The 15,601-nt window shown below is 47.9% G+C and overlaps 1 pseudogene; it reads left to right on the top strand.

Annotated features, from left to right (window-relative positions):
* Positions 1–239: 239 nt before the first annotated feature.
* On the top strand, positions 240–9,925 carry LOC136117970 (serine/threonine-protein kinase PLK1-like; annotated as a pseudogene).
* The last annotated feature ends 5,676 nt before the right edge of the window (positions 9,926–15,601 follow it).

Raw genomic sequence — 15,601 nt, 5'->3', positions numbered from 1 at the left:
GAAGATCCCTCGGGGAGTGAGACTTTGGATTATTAGGCTTGGGTTAAGGAAAGGGCTTTCTCTGCAAACACAACAGATGCCTGGAAGTGACGCTGCCCACTCAAGATGTTTGTGGGAGGCAAGGCTGAAAGGCCCAGCATAGCACGTGGTCAGGGTCGCGGCGCTACTAAGCAGGTCTTGGGAGCTGAGGGTGAGGAAGGGTTGGGCCTGGTTTTAAGTCTTGGAGAAGGAGGCTCTGAATGTGGCTGGAGGTGAAGGTGAGACAGAGGACGATCATGTTGAAGGAGAACTAGAGAGAAGTCAGAAGACTTGGGTTTTAATTTCAAGTTTTACCATCTAGCGCTTGACCGTAAGTCATTTTCCTTTTTTTGGGCCCTCTTTTCTACACCTGTCCTGCTCTGGTCCAGGTTTAGTGGGGGTGGGAGTAGGGCAGATGGATAGGCTTGGGAGAGGCACAGAGTTCCACACCACTGTGAAGCGCTGATGCATCAGTGATTTCGATTTCCTTGCACTTTGTAAGCACCTGATGGATACTCAGTAAATATAACACAGCCACTGTTTCAGGCTCAGAGACCTCCCCTCCTGGAATACTATTCTCTACCAAGGTCAAGGGGGCTCCAGATAATCTAAGGGAGCAATGAGTTCCCTTCCTCCAGCTTCCAGGATAGATCAGAAATAATAAAATGTTTGGGGCTAAGAATTAAAAATCGGGATGGATCTAAAGTACTTCACCCCCAAATATCTCATTCTTTCAAAGATGATGATCCGAAAAATCAAGATTCTGAATGAGACTGAAAAATGCTCTTTGGAAGAAGATTAGATTTCTTTGCAGAATAACAGATTAAGTTTTTTTTTTTTTTAATGACTGACAACAACAAAGTTAAAATATCCAAAACTACCTCATGAATTAATCAACCAAGGAAACAGACATTTCCATTATTCAGATGTTAGCAAGACTCTAAGTGTAAATATCTCAGAAGTACTAGAAGGTCATATTTGCAACGGACTTTTAAAGGTGAATTTAGCCCAACATACACACTTTACGGGTGAAGAAACTGAGACCCAGAAAAGAGGTTACAGTAAGAAATGAAAAGTGCATATGCAAAGTTTACCTTCTCCTACGCTGAATGAGGATATGATGTCAGCGTGTCCACCCACACATGGCACCTGGCTGCCTGGGACACCTGCAAGGCTGCCGTGGGGTGACGTGTGGTTTGATTTTCCTCAGCATCTCTTCCTTTGGGAGAACACTTCTCTTATTTTCCTGGATCTGTCGGTCAAGGTGCTGTTCATCATGGGAGGACACTTGACCTGGGTTGGTCACCAGTCACAGGGATTGGTCCGGAGTGGGCATGTGATCCAAGCAGAACTCATCAAAGTCTTTTCCTGGGATTTTTATGTGGATGGATCCAAAGAAGCATGCTTCCTTGACTGCAAAGAGGAAGCTATTTATAGTAGGAGAAAATTAGGCTATTCTTGAAGGAAGAAAACCCTAGATAGACAGACTCTAGATAAATGATGATAGATAAAGATAGATAGATAGATAGATAGATACACATACACACACACACACACACACACACACACAGAAACAGAAAGAACCTGCTCCTGCACTTGCTAGTTCTTTTGCTTGAGCTTAAGTTTCTGTCACTTGCAAACAAAAAAAGTTGTGATCAATATAATAGAAACACAATGGCCCTGTGACTTTCTTTCTTTTTTTTTTGTTTTACGGTACACGGGCCTCTCACTGTTGTGGCCTCTCCCGTTGCGGAGCACAGGCTCCAGACGCGCAGGCTCAGCGGCCATGGCTCACGGGCCCAGCCGTTCCACGGCATGTGGGATCTTCCCAGACTGGGGTATGAACCTGTGTCCCCTGCATCGCAGGCGGACTCTCAACCACTGAGCCACCAGGGAAGCCCCCCTGTGACTTTTTAATGATCTAAAGCTGATAAGTTGGTGGTAGAAGGGAAAGAAATGTAAATAGAATCCCTTTCCTCACCTGGAATGTGTTCCCTGGGACTTGGTACTAGGAAGAGACTGCGGGCCTTTCCTGTTTATTTCCCCCACCCTTTGTCTATTTAAAAACATTGACAAGGGCTTCCCTGGTGGCGCAGTGGTTAGGAAACTGCCTGACAGTGCAGGAGACACTGGTTTGAGCCGTGGTCCAGGAAGATCCCACATGCCATGCAGCAACCAAGCCCATGCACCACAACTACTGAGTCTGCGCTCTAGAGCCTGCGAGCCACAACTACTGAGCCTGCATGCCGAAACTACTGAAGCTCGCATGCCCAGAGCCCGTGCTCCGCAACAATAGAAGCCACTGCAATGAGAAGCCCGCGCACCGCAATGAAGAGTAGCCCCCTCTTTCCGCAACTAGAGAAAGCCCACGCGCAGCAACGAAGACCCAACGCGGCCCAAAATAAACAAATAAATAAATTTATAAAAATAAATAAAGTCGGTCTCTCCTGCATCCTGAAATCTTGTTACTCTAACTATTTACATCAATTCAACATTTACTGAGAAAAAGGAGTACAGATTGTTCAAGGATGAGAAGAAACCAGCTCTGATTTCCTAACGATTGCAATCTAGGTGGTGGTGAGCTTTGGGTGTCAGTTCTGTGTTTCTCCCCAGGTTGCCCTACCAGCCACTGGAGTTGAGCAAGCTACCAGCACTCACAGAGCTTTTTCTCCTGCCTTCCTCACCTCAGCTTGTTGGGAGGATTGTATTAGTCCACGAGGGCTGCCAAGACAAAACACACAGCCGGGGTAGCTTAAACAACAGAAATTAATTTTCCTACAATTCTGGACGTGAGAAGTCTGAGATCATGGTGCTGGCAGGTTGGGATTCTCCTGAGGCCTTGCCTTGCAAATGGCCACCCCCTTGCTACCTCTTCACATGGTCGTCCCTCTGTGCCCATGCAACCGTGGTGTCTCCCTGTCTGTCCAAATTTCCTCTTGTTATAAGGATACCATTCAGGTTGCATTACGGTCCACCCTAATGGCCTCATTTTAACTCAGTCCCCTCTTTAAAGGCCCCATCTCCTAGTATAGTCACATTATGAGGTACTGGGGGTTAGGGCTTCCACATATCAATTTTGGGGGACACAATTCAGCCCATAACAAGAACCAAATAAAATCACGTGCAAATGCCCAGCATGATGTCTGCCAGGCACACGGTAACATCCTACAAATTTGAGTTCCCCCTCTTTCCTGCTAGTAGGATACTAAAGGTTTAGATGGAGCAAGTATAAACTCTGGCTCCTGTGGGTATAAATTGTTACTAAATAGGGATAAGGGGGATCCAAATTCATGAGCTTCTATTAATCAAAACTGGTTTGGGGATTTCATTTTTTAAAAATTAGATTTACTGAGGTATAATTTTATATCATAAAATTCACCCTTTCAAAGTGTTCAATATATGTTCAAGGAGTTCTGACAAAGGTATATAGTCAGTCGTGTAACCACCATTTACAATCAATATACAGAACATTTCTATTGCTCCAAAAAGTACCCTCAAGTCCCTTTGCCATTTCTCCCCTCTCCGAGCCCTTTGTAACCACTGATCTTTCTGTCTCTACAATTTTGACTTTTCCATTATGTCATATAAATGGTCATTTGATATTTAGTCATTTGTGATTGACTTTCACTTTCACTTAGCATAATACTTTTGAGATTCATCCATACAGCTACATGTATCAGTTTCAGTAGTTATCCATTTATCAACTTTTTTTTTTTTACCAATTTATACCAAAGTACCACAATTTGTTAAACCATTCGCCAATCGATGGGCATTTGAATGGTTTCTACTTTTCGGTGATTATGAATAGAGCTTCTATGAACATTAAGAGTACACGTCTTTTCGTGGACGTATGCTTTCCTTTCTCTTGGATAAATACCTTAGAATGGGATTGCTGGGTGCTATGATACGGGGATGCTTAACTTTTTAAAAAACTGCAGACTGGGTATGATTTTGCACCCCCATTGGCTGAGTGTTTTACACGTATTTTATCACAATCTGTGCCTTGTCTTTTCATTTTTCTTAACACTATCTTTTGAAGAGCAGGAGTTTAAAATTTTGATGAAATCAAATTTATCAATTTTTATTTTTATGATATATGATTTTTGTGTGTGTGTAGCTAAAAATCTTTATTTAATCCAAGGTCACAAAGTTTTATCTTCTATTTTTCTTCCAGGAGCTTTATAATTTTAGTTCTTGCATTTACTACTATAATCCGTTTCAAGTCAATTTTTGTATGTGGTTTGAAGTAAGGGTCAAGGTTAGTTTTAGGCATATGAATGTCCAATCACATACCAACACAATGCATTAAAAAGGCATCAAATTACCCCATCAAACTACCTTGACATCTTTGTCTAAAATCAGTTGACTATACACATGTGGGCCCACATCTGGACTCATATTATTCCATTAATCTATCTTTCTATACTGTGTGCCTAGGCTATGTGTGTGTGTCCAAATCCACATTGTCTTTATTTTTGAGGCTTAAAAATAGTCTTCAAATCAGGTAGTGTTAGTTTTCCAATTTCATTCTTCTTTTTCAAAATTGTTTCTGCTATCCTAGATCCTCTGCATTTCTATATAAACTTCAGAATCAGTTTGTGAATTTTTACACAAAAGCCTATCCGGAGTTTGATTGGGATTACTTCTATCTATAAAGGATTTCATTTTGATAAATTAGATGAGCACCATTCCTAATTTGGTCAAGCTTTGAAACAAACTTTGGTATTTTAGAAAAGTGTTCAGTTTTTAATTAGGTTGGGTGTTGATTTCGAAGCCTGCGATTCTCACCTTCTCTTCTGAGTCTAGGATGCAATGGAAAGAAGCATCACCCTGGTGACAGAAAGACCCGGGAGTGTGTTTTGTCCTTGAGAGGAAAGGCAGTTTCCTCCTTCAGGTGAACTCTGTCTCTGTCTGCGACAGGTAAAATCTCACAACTCAAACCCAAGAGAAGCTGTTTCAAGGCATTCCCAAATAACCACCCTTCCCTCCTTTGTCAAGAGCAAAGTTCATCGGATTTAGGAAAAGTGGTCTCATTCACAGCCCAAGCACAGGCCCCAGGAGGAGCGTGTTCTGGGAAGCGATTGAGGAGAGGCCCAGAAAAAGCCAGGGGAGAGGCTTTCTGGAAGCATTGCCACCCCTAGCAGGGGGTCTTCCAGATGAAATACCCAGAGTAGGGGCCATGACTGCCGCCCAGCCAGCTCCCCAGGGACTACCCTGAGAAACCCAGCCTGTCAGCAGCAGAATTGTTGCCTGTGCTTTATACTGTGAATTGATAGCAGTCTCTAAATAGACCATTCATTTTTCCTTTTAGCACAGAAGGGTCTCACAACTCCAAATACCACCAGGGGCCTGAACGTTTCAAGTCAAAACATTCCCCAAACCACAGCCCTCGGGTGAGAGGACGAGCTAGCCAAGGGTTTGGAGGAAAAACAACCACCTACCAGCCTGGAAACCACTGTGTACACAGGAGGCTGGTCGCCTTGCTCACAGAGGCTGGGAGATTGAGCATTTTCACTAGTGAGACTTAATCTGATAAAGCCACCTTTCCTACATTTCCCCTCTGCCCGAGGACCCAGTTCTGGGGCTGGAGGCTGCACGTGGGGCAGGGCCGCCCAGGGTACCTGGATGGACCTGAGCCACCCCTGCCCCGCTTCCTCCTCCCCGGTTGTGATAAAAAAAAAAGAGAGAAAGAGAGAGAGAGAGAGGGAGGGAGGGAGGGAGGGAGGAGTGAGGGAGGGAGGGAGGGAGGGAGAGAGAGAGAGAGAGAGAGAAAGAGAAAGAGAGAGAGAGAGAGAGAGAGAAGAAAAGAGAGGGTTTTGCAACAGTCCCGGTGCAGCATTTGATTCGGGGAGCAGCGGAGCGGTGTCAAACCTCTCTGCCAGGACGCAGTCAAGCAACTCCAGGAACACGAGCGCGGCGGCGCTGCAGAGACGCTGGCGCGGGTACCAGCCCACCGGGTAAAGCCGGGATCTCTGGAGCTGTGGCTCCCAGGGCCCCCGACCGCCATCCAGTAGGCAAAAGAGATCCCGGAGGTCCTAGTGGAGCCGAGCGGTCGGCGGTGCTGCCTGCCCGGCCGCTTCCTTGCGGGGTGGGGGGGGGGGGGCGGCTTCGCCAAGAGCTTTGAGATCTCTGACAGGATGAGGACGCCAAGGAGGCGTTTGGCCGCAAGATGCTGCCTGAGTCGCGGCTGCTCAGGCCGCAACGGAAGGAGAAGATGTCCTTGGAGATGTCTATTCATTCCCCTCTCGCCCTCCAGCACGGAGTCGTAGGTGCACGTGGACACGAACTTTATGCTGGTGGTGCTGGGGCGCTGCTGCCGCCGAAGATTACCCTGGAGCCGCACCGGCGGAGGAAGGCGAAGACCCAGCCCGGGGTCCGCCGCTACCAGCAGCACATGGTCCTCGGCTGCCAGTACCCGCACCCAAACCAGGTTATTCACTGGAACCTCAGGCTGGGCAAACTCCTCCTGAATGACGATCTGGAGGTGAAAATAGGGGATCTGGCCCGGCAACCAAAGGTGAATATGATGGGGAGCAGAAGAAGGAAACCCTGTCTAAATACACAGCTCTTGAGGTGCTGAGCAAGAAAGGGCACCGTTTCCTGGTGGACGGGGGGCCTATTGGGTGCATCATGTTAATATATACCTTGTCGGTGGGTAGATCACCTTTTGAGACCTCCTGCCTAAAACTGACCTACTTCTGGATCAAGAAGAATGTATGCAGGATTCCCGAGCACATCAACCCCGTGGCCACCTCCCTCTTCCAGAAGATGCCGCAGACGGGTCGCATTGCCCACCTGATCATTCATGAGCAGCTCAAGACGAGTTCTTTACTTCTGGCTACATCCCAGCCCATCTCCCATTACCTGCCCCACCATTCCATCAAGGTATTCAATCGCTCTCAGAAGCCTGGATCCCAGCAACAGGAAGCCACTCACAGTCCTAAATAAAGGCCTAGAGAACTCTATACCCAAGACTCCCTGGGGAAACTCTTTCCAGTGGTCCAGGAGACCAGAGAGTGCCACTGCACTCCCCAACCACTGCACCACCAGCTGTAGCGGCTGCAAAGCGTGAGTGCCTCCAAGTCCTCTGAGAGGGGGCTGGCGAGGCAAGAGGAGGCTGAGGATCCCTCCGGCATCCCCATCTTCTGAGTCAGCAAGTGGGGGACTATTGGGACAAGTGCAGCCTCGGGCATCAGCCATGTAGCAAAGTGTAGGGGGTGTTCTCCGATGATTGGACTCACCTCATCCTCTGGTGCCTTGGTGACAGTCTGTGGTTCACAGAGCATGGTGGTGCAGAGTTCTCCCTCGCCATGAGTTCCCATCCCAACTCCTCCATGAAGATCACTCTTCAAGTACTTCCAAAACTACATGAGTGAACACTTGCTGAAGGTGGGTACCCATGGGAAGGTGATGAACTAGTCCAGCAACCCTACCTGCCTACCTGATTCTGCAAGCACAGAACCATCACCCTGCATCCTGCAACGTCTTCCAGGACCGCAGCAAACTCGTCCTGGGCCCAGCATGGCAGCTGTGACCTACATCGACTAGAAGCCGGATTTCCACAAGTACTGCCTGAATCTCCTGGAGGAGCACAGCCGCCCCAGGAGTCTGGCAAGTCAGCTCTTCTATGCCCACCCATGGTGGACAAGCTGCTGAGCTTTCGCTCAGCCAACAATCGCCTCAGGACCTCCTCACAGCCCCTCCCCAGGACTACTGCCCGTCCTCACCCCCACCAGCCCCTTGGGCACCTATGGGTTAGCCCCCGCTGTGCTGGGTTTTCTGTGATATGTCCCCTCACTCCGACCGGGTGGCTGGAAATAGAGCTATGTCTTCCTTGCAGGTTGGAGTTGCTATTATTTTTGTACATGTTGGGGTGTAGGTTCTACGGCCTCTTCACCTTCCCTCTCAACCCCACCATATGAATTGTACAGAATACTGCCATTGAATTCGGGACTGTCTTTTTCTTGGCTTTATACACATTAAACACGTGTGAATCTTTTTAAAAAGGTGTGGGGAGCACTGATTGGCTACTAGTTGTCACGTGCACTCAGTGGCCACCTGGCTCAGCCAGTTAGCGGCAAGAATTGAGTACTCTGGAGGTGCTGTGCAGAGGTGGCTATATGGGCTATACGGGATGCCTGCTTTCATTGTCTCTTAGCCCAATAAGTCATGTAAGTAATGGTAAACAAATCCAGTGACAACGCATTAAGTCCTTCACAAAGTGCCTTTGACAAAAGACGGTCGTCTGCTGAGAGCTGTGGGACCCTCTCAGCTGACAGGGCCCTGAGAATGCTACAGTGACCCTGTCATGGGGACAGGTCTGTCAGGAATGGTCTTCGGGGAAGAGGATGGAATTTATAAGACCTCCTTTGAATGACCAGTGCCGACTCTGATGGCTCATCTAGCTGGCATATAGAAAAGCTGGAAACGCTAGCCGAAAGCTTGGGAAGGCAGAGAGGGAGAGAGAGAGAGGAAGGGAGGAAGGAGGGAAGAAAAGCAAGGAACCCCCTGTGGTAGGTGCTGCGAGAGAAGGGCTGCCTGGGGTCCCTTTCATGTGCTCACAGCAGTATATGTCCACTAGTGAGGAGTACTCCGTGGATTCGGTCCAGGAGAGACACATTTAGGGTACCTGTTTCAGCTGAAGGAAGGGAAGGCGAGAGTACACTGGAAAGAAGTTCGAGAAGCTGGCTCAATGGTGGCCCAGGCAAAGAATATGACCAGACTGAGATGACATGGCATGCTGACCCAAGGCACACATGTCAGTGGCACTATGGCCGAATGGTTATAAGCCAGGCCTCTGGGTCAGATGACCTGATCCTGGTTCTACCACATACTTCTGTGTGACCTTGGGCAAGTTACTCAATCTCTCTGAGGCTCAGTTTCCCCAACTGTAAAATGAAGGAACAGAACTTACTTTATAGGGGTTATCTGGAGGAATATGTGAGAGGACATTTAGTCTCTGTTCCATATGTGGCAGTGACTATTAAGAGGATGGATCAGTTGGGGACCAGTTGATGGCTTTGATGTCACACTTCCCCCCAATGATATGGGCTCTGCCAGTGTTTGGTAGACTCAGCTTCTGCTAAGAAGCTCATCTCATCTGGGACTTGAGGGAGGGAACTCAGCTCTGACTATGACCAAGTTTCATTATGTGAAGAGATTTGCTTACCCAGGTCTTCCTACTTATCCCGATGACTCTATTTACTTATATTTTGGAAAATCTTCAAGCTTTTTTCTTCCACTTGTGTGCTGGGGGGAGGAGGGGTGGGAATGGGGAGATGTTTATGGGCCCTGGCAGGAGTCAAAGGGGGCCCTGGGGCACCAGAATCCTACTGCATTGGCAGGGGCACAAATCCTGGCAGATCATGTCAAAGATAAAAGAGGATTTAGGGTGACGATTTAAAGCTTCCTTTTCTCCTTTTTTGGGCAAGGGCCTGGGAAGAGGGGGTGGGAACTGAAAACAGACAGAGCCTTGTTAGTGACTTGAATTTTCACATGTAGAATGACGGGGCTTTGGAAAGGAGTTTCTCCTTGTGTGCCCCTCCCATTCCACGCCATCTAACCTGATCTTTAAATTGGCGACTCCATTTGTATTCCAGTCTGATCATGGGAGACTCATATCCCGGTGGGCCCCAGCCTTGGTTTGTAGCAGACGGGAAGTGTTCAGGGGAGCCTTCAGCTGACACAAAAGGACTGTGGGGAAACCAGCCAGCATCCCTCCCTCCCGGCAGCCTCACCCCACAGCTGGGGCCCTGGGAAGCAGGGTGGTGGCAGGTCAGCCTTTACAACTGCTTTTTATTGGATCCTGTCTGTATTGGTTGTATTCAAGGCTCTCAGTCCCAGATATGAGAGCAAACCACAGGAACCCTGCGTCAGGTCAGTGACCAAGCGCCGAGCATATCAATGACCAGAACTCCGGGAACAATTGGAGCAAGTGCTTGAAATTCCAGCCGTGAGCCTGTCTGACCCACATGGGGGGATGCATATATCTTGGGTAACATCCCAGCCAGCAATTCCCAAACTCACCAGGCATTCAACCACTGCAGCCTCAATTTTAATCATTATAACACCACCCATCACCCCACTCTAGCTCTGCCCCACGGAACATCCCGGGTGTGCAAATCCTGTTCTTTTTATTCAGCTGAGATGCTGCAGGGAGGATGAGCGGCCACTGCCCTCAGTCCCTTGCAACCAGGGACCCCGCTTTTCTGGGGGTGGGATCTGCCTTCCCTGAGGTTTGTCAGTTTGGGGGGAAGGAACTCATTCCCTAGATGCTGTGTTTTACCCTGAAGGCATCTCCCAGAGCCAGGGGTGTACTGAGCACTGAGGGCAGCTGGGTGAGGAACACCACAAGGTAGGAGCAGGCTTAGGCTTCTGCCTGAGGTCAGCGATGAGGGGTAAACCTCCTGCCCAGGATGGGTGCGTTCACCAAATTCTCTTTCTTTGGAATGGCTTGAGCAAAATTGTGTCTGGACACCAGATGAACCCTTGAGGCCTTTCCCTAGCCTGAGCTCTTCAACTTCTAGGGGTTGATTCATTCTATTGTCCCATCAACAAGAGAGACTCACCTTCATGTGTCACTGGGAGTCCTCCACATTCCCCGCCTTTCCTGTCTCATTCTCACCATCGAGATTGGTAGATTTGAGTGCTTCTTTTTCTGGGCTCTCACAGCCCATTGGAGTGTGTGTACAGACCCACGCCCTACTATCCTGTAGCTCCCTGGGAGCAGGGTTTATTCTGTCCAGCTTTGTTTGCTGGTGCCCATCTCAGTGGCATGCTAGGTGGACAAGTAGCCCGGGGACCCTCCCTGTGCCTCACAGTGGCCTGGGGAGATGCTTAAAAATGCCCAGCCCCGCTCCCAGAAATCCTGACTTAAGTGACCTGAGGTCTGGATGCTGGTGGTCTGAAAAGCTCCCCACGTGACCTAATGTGAAGCCCCTGTTGAGACCACCCCCAGAGTCGACCGTTAATGAAAGCTTGTCTTAGAATGAACCAATGACGTTTGTCCAAGTGATACCTTCTCTTTTATTTGTGTGTGTGTGTGTGTGTGTGTGTGTGTGTGTGTGTGATCGTCAAGCCCTACTCACTCCTAGCATTTATCCCCTGTTAACGCCATTTGTTTGAGCCATAAAACTCGGGGGAACCAGGTTCGAAGGAGAGCTACTGGCAGGCGTTTCTCCTCTGATGTTTGGAACTGTGCTGAACAACTCACTGTCTTAGGAAGTTCCTGCCTCCAGCACGCGGGATTCTCTCTCGTCCTTCAGTGTCACTCCGTACCAGCTAAACCTCTTCCTCAACGTTTCCTAGACTGCAGACCACGGTTTCTGATCCTTGTGGGAAGTGGTCGTGGGCAAGTCTGAGGGGCCGTGTGTGAGGCCCCAGGTGGGCCGAGCAGCCTGGAGGGAGATGCACGTGGACAGGGTGCGTTATGCAAATGGGAATTACATGAAGTGATTGATAGAGTTTCATTCAGGGAGAAAATGATGAGAGAAATCAGACCACAAAATGTTTGTCGAAATGCCATACGATATCACTTATATGTGGAATCTAAAATACGACACGAGCCTATCTACGAAACAGAAACAGACTCACAGCTCTAGAGAATAGACTTGTGGTTACCAAAGGGGAGGGAGATGGGGGAGGGATGGATTGGGAATTTGGGATTAGCAGATGCAAACTATTTTATACAGAATGGATAAACAACAAGGTCCTACTACATGGTACAGGGAACTATATTCAATATCCTGTGATAAACCATAATGGAAAAGAATATGAAAAGGAATGTATATATGTGTAACTGAATCATGTTGCTGTATCGCAGAAATTAAGACATTGTAAATCAACTATACTTCAATAAAAAAAAAGTTTGTCCAGTCCAGTTCTATGCACAGCTCACTGCTAGGGGCTGTGGGACTTCAGGGGATCTGCCCTCTGTATGGGAAAACCAGAGAAGAGGACCTAAATATATGAGATGAAGCACAGATTTCCAAAGCTACCAGAGCTCTGAGAGGAGTCCTGTCCATTTCCTGTAAAGCTTTGGTGTCTCATCCGTGGCTGGCGGTAGCCTCTGAGTCTAAACCAGCTGCCGCTGGTCACTGGCATGAGGTCTTTTTTTGAACACACAAAAGAGTATAGGGAATATTTTCCAAACACACACCCTATTTCCCCATATCTGCTTCAGTTAATTTTTTAAAAGACTGAGACATTGTTAACCCTCCCCTGTGCCACTTCCCGTCCTCCCTCCCCCTCCCTTTCTTGAAATTGGTATTTGTCTTTCCCACGTATGTTTTCCTAGGCACGTTATTATACACGTAGGGCATTCACGCACAATATATGATAACGATTTTGAAAGCTTTCAAACTTTATATGAGTGGCATCATACTGTATCCTCTGCATGTTTTCCACTCACTGCTCTGTTTTTGAGGTTTATTCATGTTGATACAAAATTAACTAAACTACTGTTTATCCATTCTCTCTCTCTCTCTTTTTTTTTTTGCAGTACGCGGGCCTCTCACTGTTGTGGCCTCTCCCGTTGCGGAGCACAGGCTCCGGACACGCAGGCTCAGTGGCCATGGCTCACGGGCCCAGCCGCTCCGCGGCATGTGGGATCCTCCCGGACCGGGGCACGAACCCATGTCCCCTGCATCGGCAGGCGGACTCCCAACCACTGCGCCACCAGGGAAGCTTGTATCCATTCTCTTTTTGATGGGCATTAAGAGTGCATTCTGTTTTTCCGTTAGAAATAATGCTACAACGTTGTTTGTAATGTATAGTTTGGCGCACATCTTCCTTCCTCCCTACTTCCCTTCCTTTCTCTTCCTGTCTTTCCTTCCTTCCTTCCTTTCTTTCTCTTCCTTTTGAAGTATAGTTGATTTACAATATTGTATTGGTGTCAGGTGTACAGCATAGTGATTCAGTGTTTTTGCAGATCATACTCCATTGTTATTACAAGATAATGGGTATAATTCCCTGTGCTGTACATTATCTCCTTGTTGCTTATTTATTTTATGCATCTCCTTGCACACAGATGCTCCACTCCACTCTCTCCCTGAATACTCCCTCGATGACTATCACAGCTTTCAGATCTGCTACCTGCCTGCTCCGGCCTCTGCCATGGGCTCACCCTTCCTCAGTACCAGCAACTTGGCTCTTAGTGTTTGAACTTGACCTGGTTTCTAGGCCTCACCTTACACTTGGAGACCTAGTCTTACACCACAACTCTCTGTGGCTCAAGCCTCTCAGGGCTTCTACCCCCCACCAACACCTGGCCTCTGCTGAAAGGGGAGTTCTTTGGCAGGAAAGATTGGCATGCCTTGGGCCATAAGACGAGGTCTCATACAAGTGGTCAGTTTTAACTGGACCTCAAAGGAAATTCAATTTTCTGTAATAAGGAGAAATGGGAGAATTTTCTTGAGGGGAGAGCAGGAACCAGAGTAGGAAAATAAACATAGCAGGGTAGTATAGGGTGAGGACCCGGCTAAGAGCAGTGGCCAATGGAAGCTGGGTTCTGTCAAGAGAGTGGGTAACATGATGTGAATCTAGTAAGTTAAAACTTCATGTTCCTCACCAAATGACTTTAAGCTTTTGCGATGGAAATGGTGGGTGGGCAGTGCCCGTGGCAGGGGTGATGGTGGCCGGGAGACCCCTGAGGAGAAGCACCCATCCTCTACAGCCATCTGCTGGGCCAGGCTGAGTGTGAGCACTTGTGGTCTCGTTTCACTCACTTCCCTCCAATTTGTTGATGAGGCTTTATCAGATCAGTCTTCCTCTTCCCTCCATCACTCATGTGTCACTTCCCGCCACTCCCGCTTCCAAGTAAGAGAACTCCAGGCAACCACGTGCAGGCTTCAGTCCAGCTACGACCAGTGGACTGGACGCTGACATTGCTTACAAGAGCTTGGGGAGCGGACACGAGGGGCAGTCCTGTGGTCTTCTCTGCAGCTTGACTTCTCTGTGGCTTGAGATTAAAGTAAGCTCCCAAAGTTCCCAATCAGGGCTACGGGGGACCAGCATGTGTGTATGTGTGTGGGGTGCAGTCGGGATTGAGGTGGGGTCAGGAAACCCTTCAAGCTTGGCTGGCCTTGTGATTTCAAGCGAGTTTCTGCAGGGAGAAACAGGCTTACTGTTTTGGAAAGAACAAGCTTAGGTCCCAAGTTTCCTCTGGGCAGAAGCTTGGGCTTTTGCCTTGTTTGACAACCTGTCAGAGGCGAACAGGGAAGACAGAGCCAAGAGAAACTGCTTCTGGCTTCATGCTTTGAGACTATGTGTGTGTGTATTTCTCCCTGGTAGATCCTGGAAGGCGAGCGTAGTGGGAGAATCAATTGTTTTCAGCGTCCAGAATGTGCCAGATAGTCATGGAGTTTGAGGGTGGGGAATGAGAGAAACTCTAAGGCACATACCTCATTTTTCATACTGCTCCCCCTGCATCTGACTTTGGAGAGAGGGGAATTCCTTAATTCCTCACATCCCTGACCCCCTACTTGGGAGACCCCAGTGCCCGGCATACACTGTACAATTAACAAATGTCAGCTGGCTGAATGAGTGCCTTCGGGAAGTGGGTGGTTGTTTACTGAGCATTTACTATGGGATCTCCTCAAATCAAACCTATGAGAAAAGTATTGTTTTCAAGTAGGTTCAGGAAGGTTAAGTAACTTGTCCAAGGTCTCACATCTAGGACTGTGTATGTGTGTGTGTGTGGTGGAGGGAAAGGAGTGTACAAGAGATTTGAGAGGCTCATGGCATCATTTTTTGTCATTGCTCTTTTTTGCAACTTCATCGAATCTATGAATTTATGAATTTGCAGAAGCTGATGGGACTGTCCCTGAAAGCTGATGGGACTGTCCCTGAAAGCTGATGGGACAGCTGAGTGGGCTGTCCCTGAAAGTTGGAGGCAAAGGAAACAAGGTTGGGGGCTTTCCAAGTGGGTGCTTGATGTAGTACATCTCCTGTAAAAACAGAACTTGAACTTACGTACACACAGTAGGGAAGAAGACAGAGGAGTAGAGGGACAGGAAGGCCCCAAGATCTTTTGCAGACATTTATAACAGCCCCTTCCCTGAGATCCAGGGAGAAAGAAAGGCACAAAAGAGAACAAAGCCAGGTCATCTGTTAAAAATTATTTAATAGAAAGTCCAATGTCAAAATGTAACAATAAACAAAAATACACATGTATAAATATGTATATATATAATTAGACCTGTATACTTTCTCAGACCCTTTTCAAATGAAACAGAATCGTCATCATATCTTGGTGGTCAAATCAAAAATAATATTCAAGCGACGTGGACCCACTGGTGCTGTGGGGAATAATAGTACTACTGAAGAACTTTGAGGGTTCAAAGAATTCCAATCATGAGAGAGCTGGGGATATTGCCAAATGTCCTTTTCTGGAGACCCAGAGAGGGAATATGAGCAACCCCATGGCTCTGTACAGTGTACCTGATCTTTTCTTAGCACCTACAGCCACTACTGCCTAGGGAGTCCGCTCTCCTGTCGGATGGGGTTTTGAATTGTTTCAGTTTATGCTATTTGAGAGTTTGCTTGCCCTGTCTCCCAGATTAGAATCTCCTGAGGGGTTTTGCTT

Source organism: Phocoena phocoena, chromosome 1 (assembly GCF_963924675.1).
Source record: "Phocoena phocoena chromosome 1, mPhoPho1.1, whole genome shotgun sequence".
NCBI lineage: Eukaryota > Metazoa > Chordata > Mammalia > Artiodactyla > Phocoenidae > Phocoena > Phocoena phocoena.
The sequence above is the reverse complement of the archived record's forward strand: the minus strand, read 5'-3'. Positions and strand labels throughout refer to the sequence as shown.